At 46.6% G+C, this 22,605-nt stretch overlaps 2 non-coding genes across 2 annotated transcripts; both read left to right on the plus strand.

The window, feature by feature from the left end:
• The first annotated feature begins 15,582 nt into the window (after positions 1–15,582).
• On the plus strand, positions 15,583–15,697 carry LOC144504935 (U5 spliceosomal RNA). The gene has a single exon (XR_013499725.1). It is a non-coding gene; the product is annotated as a U5 spliceosomal RNA (small nuclear RNA).
• Positions 15,698–19,934: 4,237 nt separating this feature from the next.
• On the plus strand, positions 19,935–20,049 carry LOC144504931 (U5 spliceosomal RNA). Its single transcript, XR_013499721.1, has one exon. It is a non-coding gene; the product is annotated as a U5 spliceosomal RNA (small nuclear RNA).
• The last annotated feature ends 2,556 nt before the right edge of the window (positions 20,050–22,605 follow it).

Raw genomic sequence — 22,605 nt, forward strand, 5'->3', positions numbered from 1 at the left:
TAGGAGGTTGAGGGGAGATCTGATAGAAACTTACAAGATAATGAACGGCTTAGATAGGATGGACGTAGGGAAGTTGTTTCCATTAACAGGGGAGACTAGGACGCGGGGGCACAGCCTTAGAATAAAAGGGAGTCACTTTAGAACAGAGATGAGGAGAAATTTCTTCAGCCAGAGAGTGGTGGGTCTGTGGAATTCATTGCCACAGAGGGCTGTGGAGGCCGAGACGTTGAGCGTCTTCAAGACAGAAATTGATAAATTCTTGATTTCTCGAGGAATTAAGGGCTATGGGGAGAGAGCGGGTAAATGGAGTTGAAATCAACCATGATTGAATGGTGGAGTGGACTCGATGGGCCGAATGGCCTTACTTCCGCTCCTATGTCTTATGGTCTTATGGTCTTATTGCACCTGTAAAGACTTGATTATCTGTTAAACTTGCATTCCAACCATTATCTTGCAATTGAGTCTGTGTCTATATATGCCCTGATTGTGAACCCAACTCTCCACTCACCTGATGCAGGAGCAGTGCTCCAAAAGCTTGTGCTCTCAAATAAATCTGTTGGACTTTAACCTGGTATTGTGGGACTTCTTACTGTGCCCACCCCAGTCCAATGCCGGCATCTCCACATCTTAAGTACTCTGGGATGTGCATTATCAGGCCCTGGGATTCATATGCCTTCAATCCTATCAGTTTCCCCAACACCATTCTCTACTAATACTAATCTCCTTCAGTTCTCCCTCTCACTAAACCCCATGTTCCCGAACATTTCTGGTATCTTATTTGTGTCCTCCTTTGTGAAGACAGAACCAAAGTATGTATTCAGTTGGTCAGCCATTTCTTTGTTCCCCATTATAAATTCCCCTGTTTCTGACGGTAAGTTCCGATTGTTTGCACCAATCTTTTTCTCCTCACATACCTATAGAATCCTATACATCTCATAAAGTTGTCTCCCATTATTCTAAACTCCAATGAGTAAGGACCCTACCTACTCAACCTCTCCTCATAAGAAAATCCCTCCATACCTGGGATCAACCTACAGAACCTTATCTAGACTGCCTCCAATCCAAGACATTTTTCCTCAAAACCATTCACAATATTCCAGGTGTGGTCTAACTAGTGCCTTGTAAGTTTTAGCAAGACGTTCCTATTTTGTACTCCATTCCCTTTCAAATAAAGACCAACGTTACTCTTGATACTTAGAGTATAAATTCCATATCAGGCCTACAGCCTGAGGACAAAACATTTCAAATTGAAAATGACAGAAAGGGCAATAGAATTCAACTTTCCTCTACGCAGCATGTTCCACTCTTAGATGACTCATCAATACACTTGATATTCACAATTTATATTCCATGTCAGGCGCACAGTTGGAGGGATTATACACCGTTTACATCTCTTTATTACACTATGATTGAAAGGCCTTAGACGGCAACCTTTTCCCATTGCTCCTCTGTAGCATTTTCCTCAAGCTATAGTACATCCTTCAGCCCATAGTCCTGGACCTTGGAATGTGCCAGTCTGCAACACTTTTGGAAATAAATGAATGGATTACTTTTATTTAAAGCTTTCTGTCAAGGTTCATTGCATGATGTGGAGATGCCGGTGTTGGACTGGGGTAAACACAGTAAGAGGTTTAACAACACCAGGTTAAAGTCCAACAGATTTATTTGGTAGCAAATGCCACTAGCTTTCGGAGCGCTGCCCCTTCATCAGGTGGAGTGGAGAAATGCTCACAAACAGGGCATACAGAGACACAAACTCAATTTACAGAATAATGATTGGAATGCAGTCTTTACAGATAATCAAGTCTTAAAGGTACAAACAATGTGAGTGGAGAGAGCATTAAGCACAGGTTAAAGAGATGTGTATTGTCTCCAGACAGGACAGCCAGTGAGATTCTGCAAGTCCAAGCAAACTGTGGGGGTTACAGATAGTGTGACATGAACCCAAGATCCCGGTTGAGGCTGTCCTCATGTGTGCGGAACTTGGCTATCAGTTTCTGCTCAGTGACTCTGCGCTGTCGTGTGTCGTGAAGGCCGCCTTGGAGAACGCTTACGCGAAGATCAGAGGCCAAATGCCCGTGACTGCTGAAGTGCTCCCCAACAGGAAGAGAACAGTCTCGCCTGGTGATTGTCGAGCGGTGTTCATTCATCCGCTGTCATAGCGTCTGCATGGTTTCCCCAATGTACCATGCCTCGGGACATCCTTTCCTGCAGCGTATCAGGTAGACAACGTTGGCTGAGTTGCAAGATTATGTACTGTGTACCTGGTGGATGGTGTTCCCACGTGAGATGATCCATCTGGAGACAATACACATCTCTTTAACCTGTGCTTAATGCTCTCTCCACTCACATTGTTTGTACCTTTAAGACTTGATTATCTGTAAAGACTGCATTCCAATCATTATTCTGTAAATTGAGTTTGTGTCTCTGTGCCCTGTTTGTGAGCATTTCTCCACTCCACCTGACGGAGGGGCAGCGCTCCGAAAGCTAGTGGCATTTGCTACCAAATAAACCTGGTGTTGCTAAACATCTGACAAGGTTCATTGCAAGCAGCTCTGTGGTGCACAACCCTGTGCTGTATGGGCTGTCTCCAGAATGCAAAGGGCATCTTGCTGTGGTGTACACAGAGCTGCTAAGGATGATCCTCGAGAAAAAGCTTTAAAAATAAGTAATCCATTCATTTCTTTCCAAAAGTAATTTAAACTCCCGGAAGCGGCAGCTTACCGGCTGAGTTTTACTCGGCGTTGTGGGACTTGACGGGCCCGGACCTCCTGGAAGTATACGAGAGTATGCTTCTGGAAGGCAGCATGTCAGAGTCCATGAGGAAAGGCATCATCACCCTCATCTACAAGCAGAAGGGGGAAAGGGAAGAAATTAGAAATTGGAGACCCATTTCACTATTGAATGTGGATTATAAAATTCTGGCCAAGGTCATCGCCAAGTGGGTCAAGTCTGCTCTGGGGTCAATGATCCATCCTGATCAAACCTGTGCTGTACCCGGCAGGAAGATCTCTGATAGCCTCGCGCTACTCAGGGATACGATCGCCTACGTGCAGGACAGGCGGGTGGACACCTGCCTCATCAGTCTAGACCAGGAGAAGGCGTTTGACAGAATATCGCACAGCTACATGATGGATGTGCTCTCCAAAATGGGCTTTGGGGAGGGAATCCGCAATTGGATCCAACTGCTCTACACAAACATCAGTAGCGCAGTTTCAATCAATGGGTGGGAATCAGATATGTTTCAAATCAGGTCTGGAGTCAGGCAGGGCTGCCCTCTCTCCTCCGTCCTTTTTGTGTGTTGCATTGAACCCTTTGCCGAGGCCCTCAGAAACGACCCAGGCATCAAAGGGGTTACAATCCCAGGCAGCGGAGGGACGCAAGTCAAATCCTCCCTCTACATGGATGACATGGCTGTTTTCTGCTCGGACCCCTCGTCTGTTCGCAGGCTCCTTCGAGTCTGTGAGCAGTTCGAGCTGGCCTCGGGGGCCAAAGTCAACAAGGGCAAGAGTGAGGCCATGTTCTTTGGGAACTGGCCTGACACATCCTTTGTCCCCTTCACCGTTAGGGTAGACTACCTCAAGGTGCTGGGGATATGGTTCGGAGCGGCAGGGGCATGCGCCAAAAACTGGGAGGAGCGCATCGCCAGAGCCAGACAAAAATTGGGATTGTGGGAGCAACGCTCCCTCTCCATCACTGGGAAGAACCTTGTGATCCGATGCGAGGTTCTGTCCGTGTTGTTGTACGTGGCGCAGGTCTGGCCTCTCCCCAAGTCCTGCGCAGCAGCAGTGACCCGGGCCATCTTCAAGTTCATCTGGAGATCAAAGATGGATCGTGTCCGCAGGGAGGCGATGCACAAATCTCCAGAGAACGGAGGGAAAAACGTCCCCAATGCCGCCCTCATCCTGATGGCCACCTTTGTGTGCGGCTGCATCAAGCTGTGTGTAGATCCTCGGTACAGTAACAGCAAGTGCCACTATTTTTTGAGGTTCTACCTGTCCCAAGTGTTGCGGAGGATGGGTCTGGCCACATTGCCGCGGAACGCTCCAAGTAGTTGGACCGTACCGCAGCACCTGTCCTTCGTGGAGAAATTCTTCCGGAAACACACCTTTGACCACATGGCTATCAAGCAGTGGTCAGCACGTAATGACCTTGAGGCCCTGAGAGAAAAGGAGACGGCAGATCCTGTCGGATGGTTCCCTGAGCGGACTGTCAATGTCATTTGGCAGAATGCCTCATCACCAGAACTCACAAACAAGCACCAAGACCTGGCTTGGCTGGTGGTGAGAAAGGCACTCCCGTCAGATCCTTTATGCACGCCCGAGGTCTCAACCTCACCGCACGCTGCCCTCGAAGCGGCTGCGGGGGTGATGAGACGGTCGCACACCTCCTTGTGGAATGTGCCTTTGCAAAGAAGGTCTGGAACGAGATGCAGTGGTATTTGTCGCGGTTCGTCCCGGGCAGCTCGGTGACGCAGGACTCTGTGCTCTACGAGCTGTTTCCGGGGACGCACACCGAGACAAATATCAACTGCTGCTGGAGGGTCATCAACTCGGTGAAGGAAGCGCTTTGGTCCGCCCGAAACTTGCTGATCTTCCAGCTGAAAGAATTGTCCTCGACCGAGTGTTGCAGACTGGCACATTCCAAGGTCCAGGACTACGTGCTCAGGGACGCGCTCAAGCTTGGGGCAGCCGCCGCAAAGGCACAATGGGGAAAGGCCACCGTGTAAAACGTCTTAACCGAGGCAGACCGAGGGCCGGGTAACTGCAGAATACCCTCGGCCTGGGCAACTGTGTGCCAACCTGAAAAATAACGGCACACAGTAAACTCTGACGTATGTATATAGTTTTAAGAAATGAAATGTAACGAAATGTAATGTTTTGTAAATAAGCACTGTATTGTCCTGTAAAAATGATTCTTTTTTGTACTGTTTATGACTTTTGGATCTGTCATTTTGCAATGTTTTATTCAAGAGGTTTTTTTTGTGAATAAAGTATATTTTTGAAATAAAAAAAAATAAAAAAATTTCAGTACAAGGTGATAAAACTGTCATCAGCCAGACCGTTTAAAGTAACAGTAACAGAAACCACTTAAAGTTGTGTAAATAGACATTGGGAAATTGACTGTAGAGAGCCCAAGCTGTTAATCAAGCAATGTTTCCCCTAGTGTGCAGCTCCACACCTTGTTTGCAAAGGCAGATTCCAGAAGGAGGTGGACAACATTCTCTTCCCCACCATAGACACCTCGAGGGCAACATGTGGAGGGGGGTGAGATACCAGGGTACACACCTGGATCTAATGGTCTACGGGTGGCATGGTAGCACAGTGGTTAGCACTGCTGCTTCACCCGGCTCGGGTCACTGTCTGTGTGGAGTTTGCACATTCTCCTCGTGTCTGCGTGGGTTTCCTCCGGGTGCTCCGGTTTCCTCCCACAGTCCAAAGATGTGCGGGTTAGGTTAATTGGCCAGGTTAAAAAAATTGCCCCTTAGAGTCCTGGGATGCGTGGATTAGTGGGTAAAATATGTGGGGGTAGGGCCTGGGTGGGATTGTGGTCGGTGCAGACTCGATGGGCCGAATGGCCTCCTTCTGCACTGTAGGGTTTCTATGATTTCTATGATTTCTAATGGGAGTTCCTTTCTCATCAGCAGCCAAGCTATGTCTTGGTGCTTGTTTGAATGTTCTGGCAAAGAGGTATCCTGCTGAATAACTTTGACAGGCAATCATCCGACAGGATCGCCCATCACTTTTCCCATAGAGTCTCTAGTATGATCGAATCATAGAATCCCTACAGTGCTGGAAGAAGTCATTTAGCCCATTGAGTTTGCACCAACTCTTCGAAAAAGGATCCCTTTCATGCACTCACCCTATCCCCATAACCTAGCGTAATTACCATGGCTAAACCATCCAAAAACCACCGGATCATATAAATATTTGAAACTAAGAAATAGCAGCAGAAACAGGCCATTCAACCCCCTCCCCCAGCTCGAGGCCGCACCACCATTGAATAGAAATCATAGAAATCATAGAAACCCTACAGTGCAGAAGGAGGCCATTCGGCCCATCGAGTCTGCACCGACCACAATCCCACCCAGGCCCTACCCCCACATATTTACCCGCTAATCCCTCTAACCTATGCATCCCAGGACTCTAAGGGACAATTTTTAACCTGGCCAATCAACCTAACCCGCACATCTTTGGACTGTGGGAGGAAACCGGAGCACCCGGAGGAAACCCACACAGACACGAGGAGAATGTGCAAACTCCACACAGACAGTGACCCGAGCCGGGAATCGAACCCGGGACCCTGGAGCTGTGAAGCAGCAGTGCTAACCACTGTGCTACCGTGCCGCAGATCATGATTGATCTGTTTGCGTTTCAAGTTTCACATCCCCCATCTAGAATCATAGAATCCATACAGTGTAGACCACCTGACAGACTTGTGGTAAAAGGTGTATTTTGTCATAAGTGTTTTCACGAAGGAGTAGGACATGCCTATCAATGTAATAGAACCAGCCAAGTATTTAGATATACACTCACGATGCCGAGGCATACAAGGCAATGGACCATGTGCCAAAATGGGATTAGGATAGTTGGGTGGTTTGCCTTTGACCGTGCAGGCTCGATGGGCCGAAGGGCCTTTTTCTGTGTTGTAGACCGCTTTGACTCTATGAGGTCCAAAGTGCCAGATGTGGGCTTGTGACAGGAACAAGCATGCAATCTTTAAGGCAATCTGCAAATCAGACAACCCAGGAATGAGGTCAGGAATCCCAGAATCAGAAATTGTTTGCCATTTTTAATCTCAGTTTAGTGAAAATACAGACTGTTACTTTTAGTTTTCGCTCCTGCTGTCAGACCTAATCAGTATTTGACCATATTCTTTTTTATTTCAGATTTCCAAGCTGTACCTTGCTTTCCTCTTCCTCCAGAAGTTACTGTCGCTCACTACACGGACTTTAAAGACTTCCTTTCCCTCACATTTCACGGGAATTTATAAAATCACTTGGCAAGCACAGAGTTTGAGAGGAGCAGCAGAGGGCGCACTATTTGCAGCTTCTCCGTCTCTGGGAAGCGGTCAGATAGGCTCCGCCCCCTTATCTACATAATTAGAATGCAACGTGAAAGCGCAAATGTTTTTCCTCTTTTCGGAGACATTAACGGTTTCTAGTTAATTTTCCGTTTATTAGCACCTATGTTAATTAAATTGCTTTTTCTCCGGTATTGTTGTCGCGTGTCATTGTGGTTACTCAGTATCATGTTAAAGAGCGACGTATGCCATGGCGTAGAGGGTAGTTCAGAACTTTTGTTAGTACACTCTCGTTTCTCTTGATCCTATAAATATTTTAGTGTCACAAGTAGGCTTGCAATGAAGTTACTGTAGAGAGAAACATTAAGAGTTTTACACAATTTTTTGATGCCCTGCTTTCAGTAGGGCTCATTCATAAACTAATAACAGATAATGTGGTTGCACAGTAGTCAATGTTGCTGCTTCATGGTGTCAAGAATTTGTTTAATTTAAACTGGGGACTTTACTTTGCACATTTTCTGTATGTCTACATTGGGGAAACCATACAGACGCTATGACAATGGATGAATGGACGCCACTCGACAATTACCAAGCAGGAGTGTTCCCTTCCTGTTGGGGAACACTTCAGCAGTCATGGGCATTCAGCCTCTGATCTTCGGGTAAGCATTCTCCAAGGCGGCCTTCACGATAACGCAGATTCGCTGAGCAGAAACTGATAGCCAAGTTCCGCACACATGAGGACGGCCTCAACTGGGATCTTGGGTTCATGTCACACCATCTGTAACCCCCCACGACTTGCCTGGGCTTGCAAAATCTCACTAACTGTCCCGGCTGGAGACAATACACATCTCCTTAACCTGTGTTTAACCCTCTCTCCACTCATTAAGACTTGATTACCTGTAAAGACTCGCATTCCAACCATTATTTTGTAAATTGAGTTTGTGTCTTTATATGCCCTGTTTGTGAACAGAACTCCCACTCACCTGATGAAGGAGCAGCGCTCTGAAAGCCTGTGGCTTGTGCTACCAAATAAACCTGTTGGACTTTAACCTGGTGTTCTGAGACTTCTTACTGGGTCTTCACCCACAGTCCAAAGAGGAGGTTAGGTGAATTGGCCATGGTCAATTGTCTCTTAGAAATAGAATCATAAGATTCAGAAGGAGGCCATTAGGCCCATCAAGTCTGCACTGACCACAATCCTACCCAGCCCCAATCCCCATAACCCCATGTATTTACCCTACTTAATCCCCTTCACACTAAGGGAAATTTAGCATAGCCAATCAACCTAATTCGCACATCTTTGGAGAATGGGAGGAAACAGGAGCACCTAGAGGAAACCCACACCGACACAGGGGGAACATGCAATCTTTCTCTGCATCCGAGCTATGACTATAACACTACATTCTGCACACTCTCATTTCCTTCTCTATGAACGGTATGTTTTGTCTGTATAGCATGCAAGAGATATTTTTCACTGTATATTAATACATTTTGATTTGATTTATTGTTGTCAGATGTATTAGTAAACAGTGAAAAGTATTGTTTATTGTGTGCTATACCGACAAAGCATACTGTTCATAAATAAGGAAACGAGAGAGTGCAGAATATAGTGTTACAGTCATAGCTAGGGTGTAGAGAAAGACCAACTTAATGCGAGGTAGGTCCATTCAAAAGTCTGATTGCAACAGGGAAGAAGCTGTTCTTGAGACGGCTGGTACGTGACCTCAGACTTTTGTATCTTTTTCTCGATGAAAGGAGGTGGAAGAGATATGTCCAGGGTGCTGGCTGCTTTTCTGAGGCAAACTTGAAGCTCTCGTCCATTTCTACTTCGTCCCCATTGCCATAGACATGGGCATGTTCTCCACTATGCTTCCTGAAGTCGATGACAATTTGTTTCATTTTGTTGACATTGAGGGAGAGATTATTGTCGCATACATGTGGCAATAATAAATGAAATCATCAAATCAGACTCCACATAGTGACCTGAGGCCGGAATTGAACCCGGGTCCTTGGCGCTGTGAAGCAGCAATGCTAACCACTGTGCCCAGGGGGATTGGCAGGTTAAATATATGAGGATAGGGCCTGGGTGGGATTGTTATTGGTGCAGGCTTGATGGACCGAATTGCCTCCTTCTGTACTGTAGGGATTCTATGATTTCACTGCTACCTTGTGGATGTTGCAATGTTGTTGACCAAGATCAAACCCAAGATGGGATGCAATGCCTTATCTTTTCAGCTTGGATCTTGTTTGTCTTCCTTGTGGACACTATTAAGTGGACTTATTTGGTTTTTGGAGCAAACAAGGATGTGAGTCTTGTTTGCCATTCTTGTGGGGGCCATGAATTGGATTCAGTTGCTTTTTGAATTTGGTTTTTGGATCAAGCAATGAATGGATTAGGTTTGCCTGGTCCATTCTGGAGTAATTGTTATTTTCGCTTTCTGCTAAAGATTTCCATGGAGAGGTACACTTGAAATGTTAATCAATTTTTTGGCAGACGTTGCTCTCTTCAATGTAATGCAGTGTTCCGAGGTTGAAATGTCTTGTCCCATTTTGCCTTATGTAGTAACTTGTGAAGATGGTTCCCTTTCTCTGTTGTAAGATTTCTATCAATTTAAAACTGGCATACAGTGCAAGTAAATCTTTTTCGATGATCTCTACAAACACCAAGTCTCACTCTTATTCCTTCACTGCCGCTGTGTCAAAATCCTGGAACTCAACTGCACTGTGAGTGTTCCAACATCACAGGGACTGCAGACTCAAGAAGGTGGTTCACCCCCATCTTCTTCAGGGCAATTAGTGGGCAAGTAGCAACACCTGAAACTGCGCTACTGATGTTGTGTAGAGCAGTTGAATCCAATTATGAATTCCCTCTCCAACCCCTATTTTGGAGAGCACATCCATCTTGTAGGTGTGCTTTCAAAGGCCTTCTCCTGATCCAGGCTGATGAAATAAATGCTCACCCTCCTGTCCTGCACATTGGCAATTGTATCCCTGAGTAGTGTGAAGCCGGATGCAGTACTGGACTGGTCAGGGTGGATCACTGACACCAGAGCATACTTGACCTGTTAGGTGATGACCTTGGCTAGAATTTTATACGGTGGAGATGCCGGCGTTGGACTGGGGTGGACACAGTAAGGAGTCTCACAACACCAGGTTAAAGTTCAACAGGTTTATTTGGAATCACGAGCTTTCAGAGCGTAGCTGATGAAGGAGCAGCACTCTGAAAGCTCACGATTCCAAATAAACTTGTTGGACTTTAACCTGATGATTTAACCTAGATGATTGATGAGGGCAGGGCAGTGGATGTTGTCTACATGGACTTCAGTAAGGCCTTTGACAAGGTCCTTCATGGCAGACTGGTGCAGAAGGTGAAGTCGCATGGGATCAGAGGTGAGCTAGCAAGGTGGATACAAAACTGGCTCGGTCAAAGAAGTCAGAGGGTAACAGTGGAAGGGTGCATTTCTGAATGGAGGGCTGTGACAAGTGGCGTTCCTCAGGGATCAGTGCTGGGACCTTTGCTGTTTGTAATATATATAAATGATTTGGAGGAAAATGTAACTGGATTGATTAGTAAGTTTGGGACGACACAAAGGTTGGTGGATTTGCGGATAGCGATGAGGACCATCAGAGGATACAGCAGGATATAGTTCAGTTGGAGACTTGGGCGGTGAGATGGCAGATGGAGTTTAATCCGGACAAATGTGAGGTAATGCATTTTGGAAGGTCTAATACAGTTAGGAAATATAAGTAAATGGCAGATCCCTTAAGAGTATTGATAGGCAAAGGGATCTGGGTGTACAGGCACACAAGTCACTGAAAGTGGCAATGCAGGTGGAGAAGGTAGTCAAGAAGGCATATGGCATTCTTGCCTTCATCGGCCGGGGTATTGAGATTAAAAATTGGCAAGTCATGTTGCAGCTTTATGAAACTTTAGTAAGGCCGCACTTGGAATATAGTCTTCAATTCTGGTCGCCATACTACCAGAAGGATGTGGAGGCTTTGGAGAGAGTACAGAAAAGATTTACCAGGATGTTGCCTGGTATGGAGGGCATTAGCTATGAGGAGAAGTTGGAGAAACTTGGTTTGTTCTCACTGGAATGACGGAGGTTGAGGGGAGACCTGATAGAAGTCTACAAGATTATGAGAGGCATGGACAGAGTGGATAGTCAGAAGCTTTTTCCCAGGGTGGAAGAGTCAATTACTAGGGGGCATAGTTTAAGGTGCGAGGGGCAAAGTTTAAAGGAGATGTACGAGGCAGATATTTTACACAGAGAGTAGTGGGTGCTTGGAACTCGTTGCCGGGGGAGGTAGTGGAAGCGGATATGGTAGTGACTTTTAAGGGGCATCTTGAGAAGTACATGAATAGGATGGGGATAGAGGGATATGGCCCCCGGAAGGGTAGGGGGTTTTAGTTAAGTCAGGCAGCATGGTCGGTGCAGGCTTGGAGGCCCGAAGGGCCTGTTCCTGTGCTGTAATTTTCTTTGTTCTTTGTGAGACTTCTTACTGGAATTTTATAGTCCACATTCAACAGCCAATTTCTAATTTCTTCCCTTTCCCCCTTCTGCTTGTAGATGTGAGTAATGATGCCTTTCCTCATGGATTCAGACATGCTGCTGTCCAGAAACATACTCCTGCACGCTTCCAGCAGGTCTGGGCCGATCCATTCCCACAGAGCAGAATACAACTCAACCGGTAAGCAGCTGCCTGCGGGAGTTTTACTTGTCTCAAAGGGCCTGATGGCCTTAGTCAGCTCATCCAATATTAGAGCCTGTCCAGGATATCCCGCTTGCTATTGTCTAAAACCACCATGATAGATGACTGGAAGGACTGGGAGGTCGTGCTTTTCTGTGGGCTTCAGGTTAAGGACGGTCACCTTAGTACCTCACTGTACCGCAAGCCCACGGATAACCTCACGATGCTCCACTTCTCCAGCTTCCACCCTAAACACGTTAAAGAAGCCATCCCCTACGGACACGCCCTCCGTATACACAGGATCTGCTCAGATGAGAAGGATCGCAACAGACACCTCCAGACGCTGAAAGATGCCCTCATAAGAACAGGATATGGCGCTCGACTCACCGATAGATAGTTCCGATGCGCCACAGCGAAAAACCGCACCGACCTCCTCAGAAGACAAACACGGGACACGGTGGACAGAGTACCCTTCGTTGTCCAGTACTTCCCCGGAGCGGAGAAGCTACGGCATCTCCTCCGGAGCCTTCAACATGTCATTGATGAAGATGAACATCTCGCCAAGGCCATCCCCACACCCCCACTTGTTGCTTTCAAACAACTGCACAACCTCAAACAGATCATTGTCCGCAGCAAACTACCCAGCCTTCAGGAGAACAGTGACCACGATACCACACAACCCTGCCACAGCAACCTCTGCAAGACGTGCCAGATCATCGACATGGATGCCATCATCTCACATGAGAACACCATCTACCAGGTACTCGGTACCTACACTTGCAACTCGGCAAATGTTGTCTACCTGATACACTGCAGGAAAGGATGTCCCAAGGCATGATACATTGGGGAAACCATGCAGACGCTACGACAACGGATGAATGAACACCGCTCGACAATCACCAGGCAAGACTGTTCTCTTCCTGCGCGGGAGCACTTCAGCGGTCACGGACATTCAGCCTCTGATCTTCAGGTAAGCGTTCTCCAAGGCGGCCTTCACGACACACGACAGTGCAGAGTCGCTGAGCAGAAACTGATAGCCAAGTTCCGCACACATGAGGACGGCCTAAACCGGGATGTTGGGTTTATGTCAATCTATCAGTAACCCCCACAGCTTGCCTCCTGGACTTGCAGAATCTCACTGGCTGTCCTGTCTGGAGACAATACATATCTCTTTAACCTGTGCTTAATGCTCCCTCCACTCACATGGTCTGTATCTTTAAGACCTGGTTGGCTGTAGAGATTCGCATTCTAAGGAGTATTCTGTAACTTGATTTTGTGTCTCTGTGCCCTGTTTGAGAGCAGATCTCCACTCCATCTGACGAAGGAGCAGCGTTCCGAAAGCTAATGGCATTTGCTACCAAATAAACCTGTTGGACTTTAACCTGGTGTTGTTAAAACTCTTACCGTGTTTACCCCAGTCCAACGCCGGCATCTCCACATCATGGCTTCAGGTTATACAGTCCGACATAGAGGGATTTGCAGATCCTCAGAATGTCAGATTGTGATTACTTTACAGGCTGTTGATCACAGAGGTCTCTCTGTGAACCTTTTGGAAGAAGAAACGCAAACACATTTCATCCTACTCCACAGAACAGACTCTCGATTGGAAGATGACTTTGGAGGCCTCCAAGGCAGAAAAACAAAGCTTGCTGGCTCTTCATCTCCTGGAGGTCCTCCTTGACATTGACCCCCATCAACTGCAGCTGGAGCAGATTATGCATGCTTTACTAGAGTCGGGACATTTCCCCCCATCTCTCTCACCTTCTGAACACCCTTGAGGATGAAAAACCTCTTGATGTTTCCCCTGATTGCTTCCCACCAGAGCGGTGGAGCCTCAAATAGTGATTTCATGGTTTTGCAACCTTTGTAATCCCTTTTGGGTTCCTCAAGACTCTCTAGGGTCAACAGTTTTACATCCAGCTTCCATGTCCCCTTTCCCACCTTCTGGTTTTCCTGTAGGTGACAGTCGGCCAGTAGGAGGCAGTGGTCAGAGAATAACACTGGCTTGACATCAGTGGACCTGACCATTAGCACATGGGACACAAGCAGGAATTAGACGGACCTGTCTGGTTGCGGCCATCTGTATCTATGCTGCACTCTGCAGGGTTGCTGAATACATCATGCTGCTTGGCATTTTTACCGTTTCCATCAGGAGTCTGGTTATGACGTCCAGTTTTCTGTCGGCCCTGCAGAATCATCCAGCCACATCGATGATGTAGCTGAAGTCACCACCCGGAATGACTGGCTCGGAAGTGGCCAGCAACAGTGTGAGCTACTGAAGAACTGCCAGCCCCTCACTCTTTATGGTGGGGTATACATGTTAATCAATCTGAGGTGAGTGTTTTTGTATGTGACGTCTGCTACAATGATGCACAATACCACCACCTCCTTAACTTCCTTAACCGGTGAAGCTGCCGCCCCGCAGCAGAATTCCAGGCCGGAGGAATGACAATCATTTCCTCCTGACCAGATGGATGGCCCATGGGACCACAAGCTCGACCAGCGTCTGTGCCTGCTGAGGTGTGGGTATCCCACACTACTGCAGGAACAGCAGGTTGGCTTTGACGTTGGCCAAATAGGTTAGGTTGGCCACACATTACGAAGTATCTTTAATGCTTCTCACGTTGATTGATGCAATTTTCAAACCTATTTTAAAGGAAGTAGATTCACCAGTTTCAAATGCCCAAGGTCTTTTCCATGGCAGGTTCAAGTTGCTGCATATGTCCCTGTATAGCTGTTGTGTTGATGAGCTGTTTCAGGTTTGCAGGGCTGAGGAAGCAGTCCTGGCCTGCGTTGGGCCCGCAACACCGACTGGGTGACATTTGGGGGGGATTTGTAGCCGTTGCACTCGGTTGGCGTCAGGGTTGCAAACCGATCTCGGATGTTGCTGGAGCTGGTGTGTGTCCTTGCACGTTTTTTCTGAGATCTGGGGTGCCTTTGTCACGTTGTTGCTCCCATCAACTGAAGGTTGTTTCGTCGTTGATGGTGTGGGTTTTCTGTGTCTCTGGTGCCACCTTGGTACTTAGCTGCTTATTTTGTTGGGCTCGGTTATCTTGTCCTTCTTCATCTGAGGAGGAGGCACCACTGGAGGTGCTATCTGCAAGTGAGTTTTCTCTTTCGATTTGTGTTTATCCAGATCACGTTTATCCAGGGCCCTTCATGACCTGCTCCCTCCTGTTGCATGGAATCTTCCTCTTCTGATGGGGTGGGAATGTTCTGGGTGTGCTCCGGCTTCCACCTTTGATTCAGAAACTTTGTCTTTGGCAGCATCGTGTGCGGTGGTATCTTTGTTGTTGGAGGGTATATGAGCCTCCTTTGTGGTGACACTGATAAGAACAGAAACGATAGTTGACCTTAGGCAAAAGGCCGAGAAGCGAACTCATGGTTTTCGCTCCACAGATGCTGCCAGATCTGATCAGTATTTCACCCATATTCTTTTTTTATTTCAGATTTCCAATCTCTGCTGTACTTTGCTCTCCTCTTCCTCCATAAGTTACTGTCGCTGGCTACACGAGACTTTTCACGGGAGTTTGCATTAAAAAATCACTTGGCAAGCACAAAGAGTTGAGAGAAGCAATGATAACCTCCTGACCAGCAGAGGGCCCAGAATTGCAGCTTCTCCTTGTCTGGGAAGAGGTCAGATAGGCCCCGTCCCGCTATCTACATAATTAGAATTCTGTGCGAAAGTTCAATATTTATTCCTCTTTCTGTAGACATTGACAGTTTGTAGTTAATTGTCCCTTGATTGTAATATATGACAATTAAATTGCTCTTTGGCATTGAGGTTGCTTGTTAGTTTGTTCACTTAGTTTGATAGTAAAGAGCTAGGTGTGCAGTGGGTAGAGAGCAGGGTGGTTGTAATTGTTAGTACTCTGGTTTCTCTTCAGATCGTATAAATCTTTCGCCTTTTACTAAAGGTTTCCGTGGAGAGGAACACTCAGAGTTTTAATTAATTTTTTGATGCCCATCCTTTGGTTGGGCTTGCTTCTGAATGAAAAACAGATGATTACAGCTTTGTGGTCTTGTGTATTGGCGCTGTCAAACTCCTGCAGCAACAGTGAATTTTATACTTTAAATACCAGTGGTTTGCCTTGAAATACTTCGGAGTTTTACTCTAATGTTCATTTTGATACGTCCAGTTTATTTTCTTCATGATTTATTAATAAAACTTGATTGTTCAAATGATGGCCATTTTTAAATGTTCTTCCAGTATATCAAAAACCAAGTTACCATGTAGTAAATATTTCTGTGCGGCCTTTAATTGGCAAAAACTGCATTGCGACTCGGAAAGTTGCCCTCCATTAGCAGTTTTGAGTGCCATGGAGCGGAGTGCTGTGTCACAGAGGTGCTTGGGGATTAACAAATCTTTCCAGATCTTTGCGAAGGAAAAATCTATAATGAGGTGAGCGAATCTCTTCCCCACGGAAAACCCCTCATGGGCAGCCTGCAGACCCTCCAAGTCTGGCTGCAAGAAAGACAGCCCAACAGCATCGTTCTATTCAAGCCTCAGAATCTGATGAAATAGTGAAAGCAATTTATACGTCTCTGACGAAGAGAGTCCCGAAACGTTGGTTCCATTCTCTCCCCACCTATGATTGTCAGACCTGCTGAGATTTTCCAGCATTTTGTTTCAGATTCCAGCAGAGGGTCACAGTATTGCTTTTATCTTACATCCAGCTCTGACGAAGGGTCATAGAATCTCTACAGTGCAGAAGGAGGCCGTTCGGCCCATCGAGTCTGCACCGACACAATCCCACCCAGGCCCTACCCCCACATATTTACCCACTAATCCCTCTAACCTATGCATCTCAGGACTCCAAGGGGCAATTTTTAACCTGGCCAATCAACCTAACCTGCACATCTTTGGACTGTGGGAGGAAACCCACGCAGACACGAGGAGAATGTGCAAACTCCACACAGACAGTGACCCGAGCCGGGAATCGAACCCAGGACCCTGGAGCTGTGAAGCAGCAGTGCTAACCACTGTGCTACCATGCCGCCCTGACTCGAAACGTTGGCTCTATTCTCTCAGATGGGATCCACTCCATCTGACGAAGGAGCAGCGCTCCGAAAGCTAATGGCATTTGCTACCAAATAAACCTGTTGGACTTTAACCTGGTGTTGTTAAAACTCTTACTGTGTTTACCCCAGTCCAACGCCGGCATCTCCACATCATGGCTTCAGGTTATACAGTCCGACATAGAGGGATTTGCAGATCCTCAGAATGTCAGATTGTGATGACTTTACAGGCTGCTGATCACAGAGGTCTCTCTGTGAACCTTTTGGAAGAAGAAACGCAAACACATTTCATTCTACTCCACAGAACAGACTCTCGATTGAAGATGACTTTGGAAGCCTCCAAGGCAGAAAAACAAAGCTTGCTGGCTCTTCATCTCCTGGAGATCCTCCTTGACATTGACCCCCATCAACTGCAGCTGGAGCAGATTATGCATGCTTTACTAGAGTCAGGACATTTCCCCCCATCTCTCTCACCTTCTGAACACCCTTGAGGATGAAAAACCACTTGATGTTTCCCCTGATTGCTTCCCACCAGAGTGGTGGAGCCTCAAACAGTGATTTCATGGTTTTGCAACCTTTGTAATCCCTTTTGCGTTCCTCAAGACGCTCTAGGGTCAACGGTTTTACATCCAGCTTCCATGTCCCCTTTCCCACCTTCTGGTTTTCCTGTAGGTGACAGTCAGCCAGTAGGAGGCAGTAGTCAGTGGCTTGACGTCAGTGGACCTGACCATTAGCACATGGGACACAAACAGGAATTAGACGTACCTGTCTGGTTGCGGCCATGTGTATCTATGCTGCACTCTGTCTGCAGGGTTTCTGAATTCATCATGCTGCTTGGCATTTTTACCGTTTCCATCAGGAGTCTGGTTATGATGTCCAGTTTTCTGTCGGCCCTGCAGAATCACCCAGCCACATCAATGATGTAGCTGAAGTCACCACCCGGAATGACTGGCTCGGAAGTGGCCAGCAACAGTGTGAGCTACTGAAGAACTGCCAGCCACTCACTCTTTATGGTGGGGTATACATGTTAATCAATCTGAGGTGAGTGTTCTGTATGTGACGTCTGCTACAATGATGCACAATACCACCACCTCCTTAACTTCCTTAACCGGTGAAGCTGCCGCCCCGCAGCAGAATTCCAGGCCGGAGGAATGACAATCATTTCCTCCTGACCAGATGGATGGCCCATGGGACCACAAGCTCGACCAGCGTCTGTGCCTGCTGAGGTGTGGGTATCCCACACTACTGCAGGAACAGCAGGTTGGCTTTGACGTTGGCCAAATAGGTTAGGTTGGCCACACATTACGAAGTATCTTTAATGCTTCTCACGTTGATTGATGCAATTTTCAAACCTATTTTAAAGGAAGTAGATTCACCAGTTTCAAATGCCCAAGGTCTTTTCCATGGCAGGTTCAAGTTGCTGCATATGTCCCTGTATAGCTGTTGTGTTGATGAGCTGTTTCAGGTTTGCAGGGCTGAGGAAGCAGTCCTGGCCTGCGTTGGGCCCGCAACACCGACTGGGTGACATTTGGGGGGGATTTGTAGCCGTTGCACTCGGTTGGCGTCAGGGTTGCAAACCGATCTCGGATGTTGCTGGAGCTGGTGTGTGTCCTTGCACGTTTTTTCTGAGATCTGGGGTGCCTTTGTCACGTTGTTGCTCCCATCAACTGAAGGTTGTTTCGTCGTTGATGGTGTGGGTTTTCTGTGTCTCTGGTGCCACCTTGGTACTTAGCTGCTTATTTTGTTGGGCTCGGTTATCTTGTCCTTCTTCATCTGAGGAGGAGGCACCACTGGAGGTGCTATCTGCAAGTGAGTTTTCTCTTTCGATTTGTGTTTATCCAGATCACGTTTATCCAGGGCCCTTCATGACCTGCTCCCTCCTGTTGCATGGAATCTTCCTCTTCTGATGGGGTGGGAATGTTCTGGGTGTGCTCCGGCTTCCACCTTTGATTCAGAAACTTTGTCTTTGGCAGCATCGTGTGCGGTGGTATCTTTGTTGTTGGAGGGTATATGAGCCTCCTTTGTGGTGACACTGATAAGAACAGAAACGATAGTTGACCTTAGGCAAAAGGCCGAGAGGGCGGTGAGGAAATGGCGTCCAGCATACTGGCAAAAGGGGATCAGCACTCAACATATCCCAACGACTAGCAACACTTCTGATATGCCGATAAAGTTAGAAAACCCTTATAAAGAACCACCCAAGAAATGCACACTGTGTGGCGTTTCAGTGGATTACAAGAACACACAGCTTTTGTCCCAGTTTATATCTCCATATACAGGTCGCATTTTTGGGAGACACATAACAGGCTTGTGTGGAAAGAAACAAAGAGAAATTTCCAAGGCCATCAAAAGATCCCAACAAATGGGATTTATGTCAGTCACGTTGAAAGACCCTGCTTTCCTAAAGGATCCAAACATTTGTGATTTCAAACTTCGAGAATAACCTTCAACCTGTGACTATTTATGGAACAATGCTTTGGAATTTCTTAGTTATATTCCAAGAATCAATAAAGTGGATTGAATGCCGATGCCTGGGAAGATTTGTTCGACACAAATACATTTTCAGTGCAAAGAGAATGTGTTTGGGGTACCTGCAGCTAGGTCTATACAGCTGCTTTGCAATATTATTACACTTTTTACTGTAGAAGTCTTCTTTTCAGGTACAATAAAGTATTTTTACACTGTCAATTTAAAAAAAAGGCCGAGAAGCGAACTCATGGTTTTCGCTCCACAGATGCTGCCAGATCTGATCAGTATTTCACCCATATTCTTTTTTTATTTCAGATTTCCAATCTCTGCTGTACTTTGCTCTCCTCTTCCTCCATAAGTTACTGTCGCTGGCTACACGAGACTTTTCACGGGAGTTTGCATTAAAAAATCACTTGGCAAGCACAGAGAGTTGAGAGGAGCAATGATAACCTCCTGACCAGCAGAGGGCCCAGAATTGCAGCTTCTCCTTGTCTGGGAAGAGGTCAGATAGGCCCCGTCCCTCTATCTACATAATTAGAATTCTGTGCGAAAGTTCAATATTTATTCCTTTCTGTAGACATTGACAGTTTGTAGTTAATTGTCCCTTGATTGTAATATATGACAATTAAATTGCTCTTTGGCATTGAGGTTTCTTGTTAGTTTGTTCACTTAGTTTGATAGTAAAGAGCTAGGTGTGCAGTGGGTAGAGAGCAGGGTGGTTGTAATTGTTAGTACTCTGGTTTCTCTTCAGATCGTATAAATCTTTCGCCTTTTACTAAAGATTTCCGTGGAGAGGAACACTCAGAGTTTTAATTAATTTTTTGATGCCCATCCTTTGGTTGGGCTTGCTTCTGAATGAAAAACAGACGATTACAGCTTTGTGGGGTCTTGTGTATTGGCGTTGTCAAACTCCTGCAGGAACAGTGAATTTTATACTCTAAGTGCCAGTGGTTTGCCTTGAAATACTTCGGAGTTTTGAATGATCATTTTGATACGTCCAGTTTATTTTCTTCATGATTTATTCACACGGAGTTGGGGGTAGTGTGTTAAAGTGGATTGGGGACTGGCTATCCGACAGGAAGCAAAGAGTCGGAATAAATGGGTGTTTTTCCGGTTGGAGGAAGGTAACTAGTGGCGTGCCGCAGGGATCGGTACTCGGGCCGCAACTATTTACCATTTATATAGATGATCTGGAGGAGGGGACGGAGTGTAGGGTAACGAAGTTTGCAGACGACACAAAGATAAGTGGAAAAGTGAATCGTGTGGAGGACGGAGAAGATCTGCAGAGAGATTTGGACAGGCTGAGTGAGTGGGCGAGGATATGGCAAATGGAGTATAACGTTGATAAATGCGAGGTTATACACTTTGGAGGAAATAATAACAAATGGGATTACTATCTCAATGGAAACAAATTAAAACATGCTACCATGCAAAGGGACCTGGGGTCCTTGTGCATGAGACGCAAAAGCCCAGTCTGCAGGTACAACAGGTGATCAAGAAGGCAAATGGGATGTTGGCCTATATCGCGAGGGGGGTAGAATATAAAAGCAGGGATGTCTTGATGCACCTGTACAGGGCATTGGTGAGGCCGCAGCTGGAATACTGTGTGCAGTATTGGTCCCCTTATATGAGGAAGGATATATTGGCATTGGAGGGAGTGCAGAGAAGGTTCACCAGGTTGATTCCGGAGATGAGGGGTTTGGATTATGAGGAGAGGCTGAGGAGATTGGGTTTGTACACGTTGGAGTTTAGAAGGATGAGGGGGGATCTTATGGAGACTTATAAGATAATGCGGGGGCTGGATAGGGTGGAGGCGGAGAGATTCTTTCCACTTAGTAAGGAAGTTAAAACTAGAGGACACAGCCTCAAAATAAAGGGGGGTCGGTTTAAGACAGAGTTGAGGAGGAACTTCTTCTCCCAGAGGGTGGTGAATCTCTGGAATTCTCTGCCCACTGAGGTGGTGGAGGCTACCTCGCTGAATATGTTTAAAGCGCGGATGGATGGATTCCTGATCGGTAAGGGAATTAAGGGTTATGGGGATCAGGCGGGTAAGTGGTACTGATCCACGTCAGATCAGCCATGATCTTATTGAATGGCGGGGCAGGCTCGAGGGGCTAGATGGCCTACTCCTGCTCCTATTTCTTATGTTCTTATTTATTAATAAAACTTGATTGTTCAAATGATGGCCATTTTTAAATGTTCTTCCAGTATATCAAAAACCAAGTTACCATGTAGTAAATATTTCTGTGCGGCCTTTAATTGGCAAAAACCGCATTGCGACTCGGAAAGTTGCCCTCCATTAGCAGTTTTGAGTGCCATGGAGCGGAGTGCTGTGTCACAGAGGTGCTTGGGGATTAACAAATCTTTCCAGATCTTTGCGAAGGAAAAATCTATAATGAGGTGAGCGAATCTCTTCCCCACGGAAAACCCCTCATGGGCAGCCTGCAGACCCTCCAAGTCTGGCTGCAAGAAAGACAGCCCAACAGCATCGTTCTATTCAAGCCTCAGAATCTGATGAAATAGTGAAAGCAATTTATACGTCTCTGACGAAGAGAGACCCGAAACGTTGGTTCCATTCTCTCCCCACCTATGATTGTCAGACCTGCTGAGATTTTCCAGCATTTTGTTTCAGATTCCAGCAGAGGGTCACAGTATTGCTTTTATCTTACATCCAGCTCTGACGAAGGGTCATAGAATCCCTACAGTGCAGAAGGAGGCCGTTCGGCCCATCGAGTCTGCACCGACACAATCCCACCTAGGCCCTACCCCCACATATTTACCCACTAATCCCTCTAACCTACGCATCTCAGGACTCTAAGGGGCAATTTTTAACCTGGCCAATCAACCTAACCTGCACATCTTTGGACTGTGGGAGGAAACCCACGCAGACACGAGGAGAATGTGCAAACTCCACACAGACAGTGACCCAAACCGAGAATCGAACCCAGGACCCTGGAGCTGTGAAGCCAAATAAACTTGTGTGGCTCTTGCTACCAAATAAACCTGTTGGACTTTAACCTGGTGTTGTTAAACTTCTTGCTGTGAAGCAGCAGTGCTAACCACTGTGCTACCGTGCCGCCCTGACTCGAAACGTTGGCTCTATTCTCTCAGATGGGATCGACTCCATCTGACGAAGGAGCAGCGCTCCGAAAGCTAATGGCATTTGCTACCAAATAAACCTGTTGGACTTTAACCTGGTGTTGTTAAAACTCGGCGTTGGACTGTGTTTACCCCAGTCCAACGCCGGCATCTTCACATCTATTCTCTGTTCACAGATGTTATAGTAAGAAGTTTAACAACACCAGGTTAAAGTCCAACAGGATTATTTGGTAGCAAAAGCCACACAAGCTTTCGGAGCTCTAAGCCCCTTCTTCAGGTGAGTGGGAATTCTGTTCACAAACA

This window comes from Mustelus asterias, chromosome 15 (assembly GCF_964213995.1).
Source record: "Mustelus asterias chromosome 15, sMusAst1.hap1.1, whole genome shotgun sequence".
In the NCBI taxonomy this organism is placed as follows: Eukaryota; Metazoa; Chordata; class Chondrichthyes; order Carcharhiniformes; family Triakidae; genus Mustelus; species Mustelus asterias.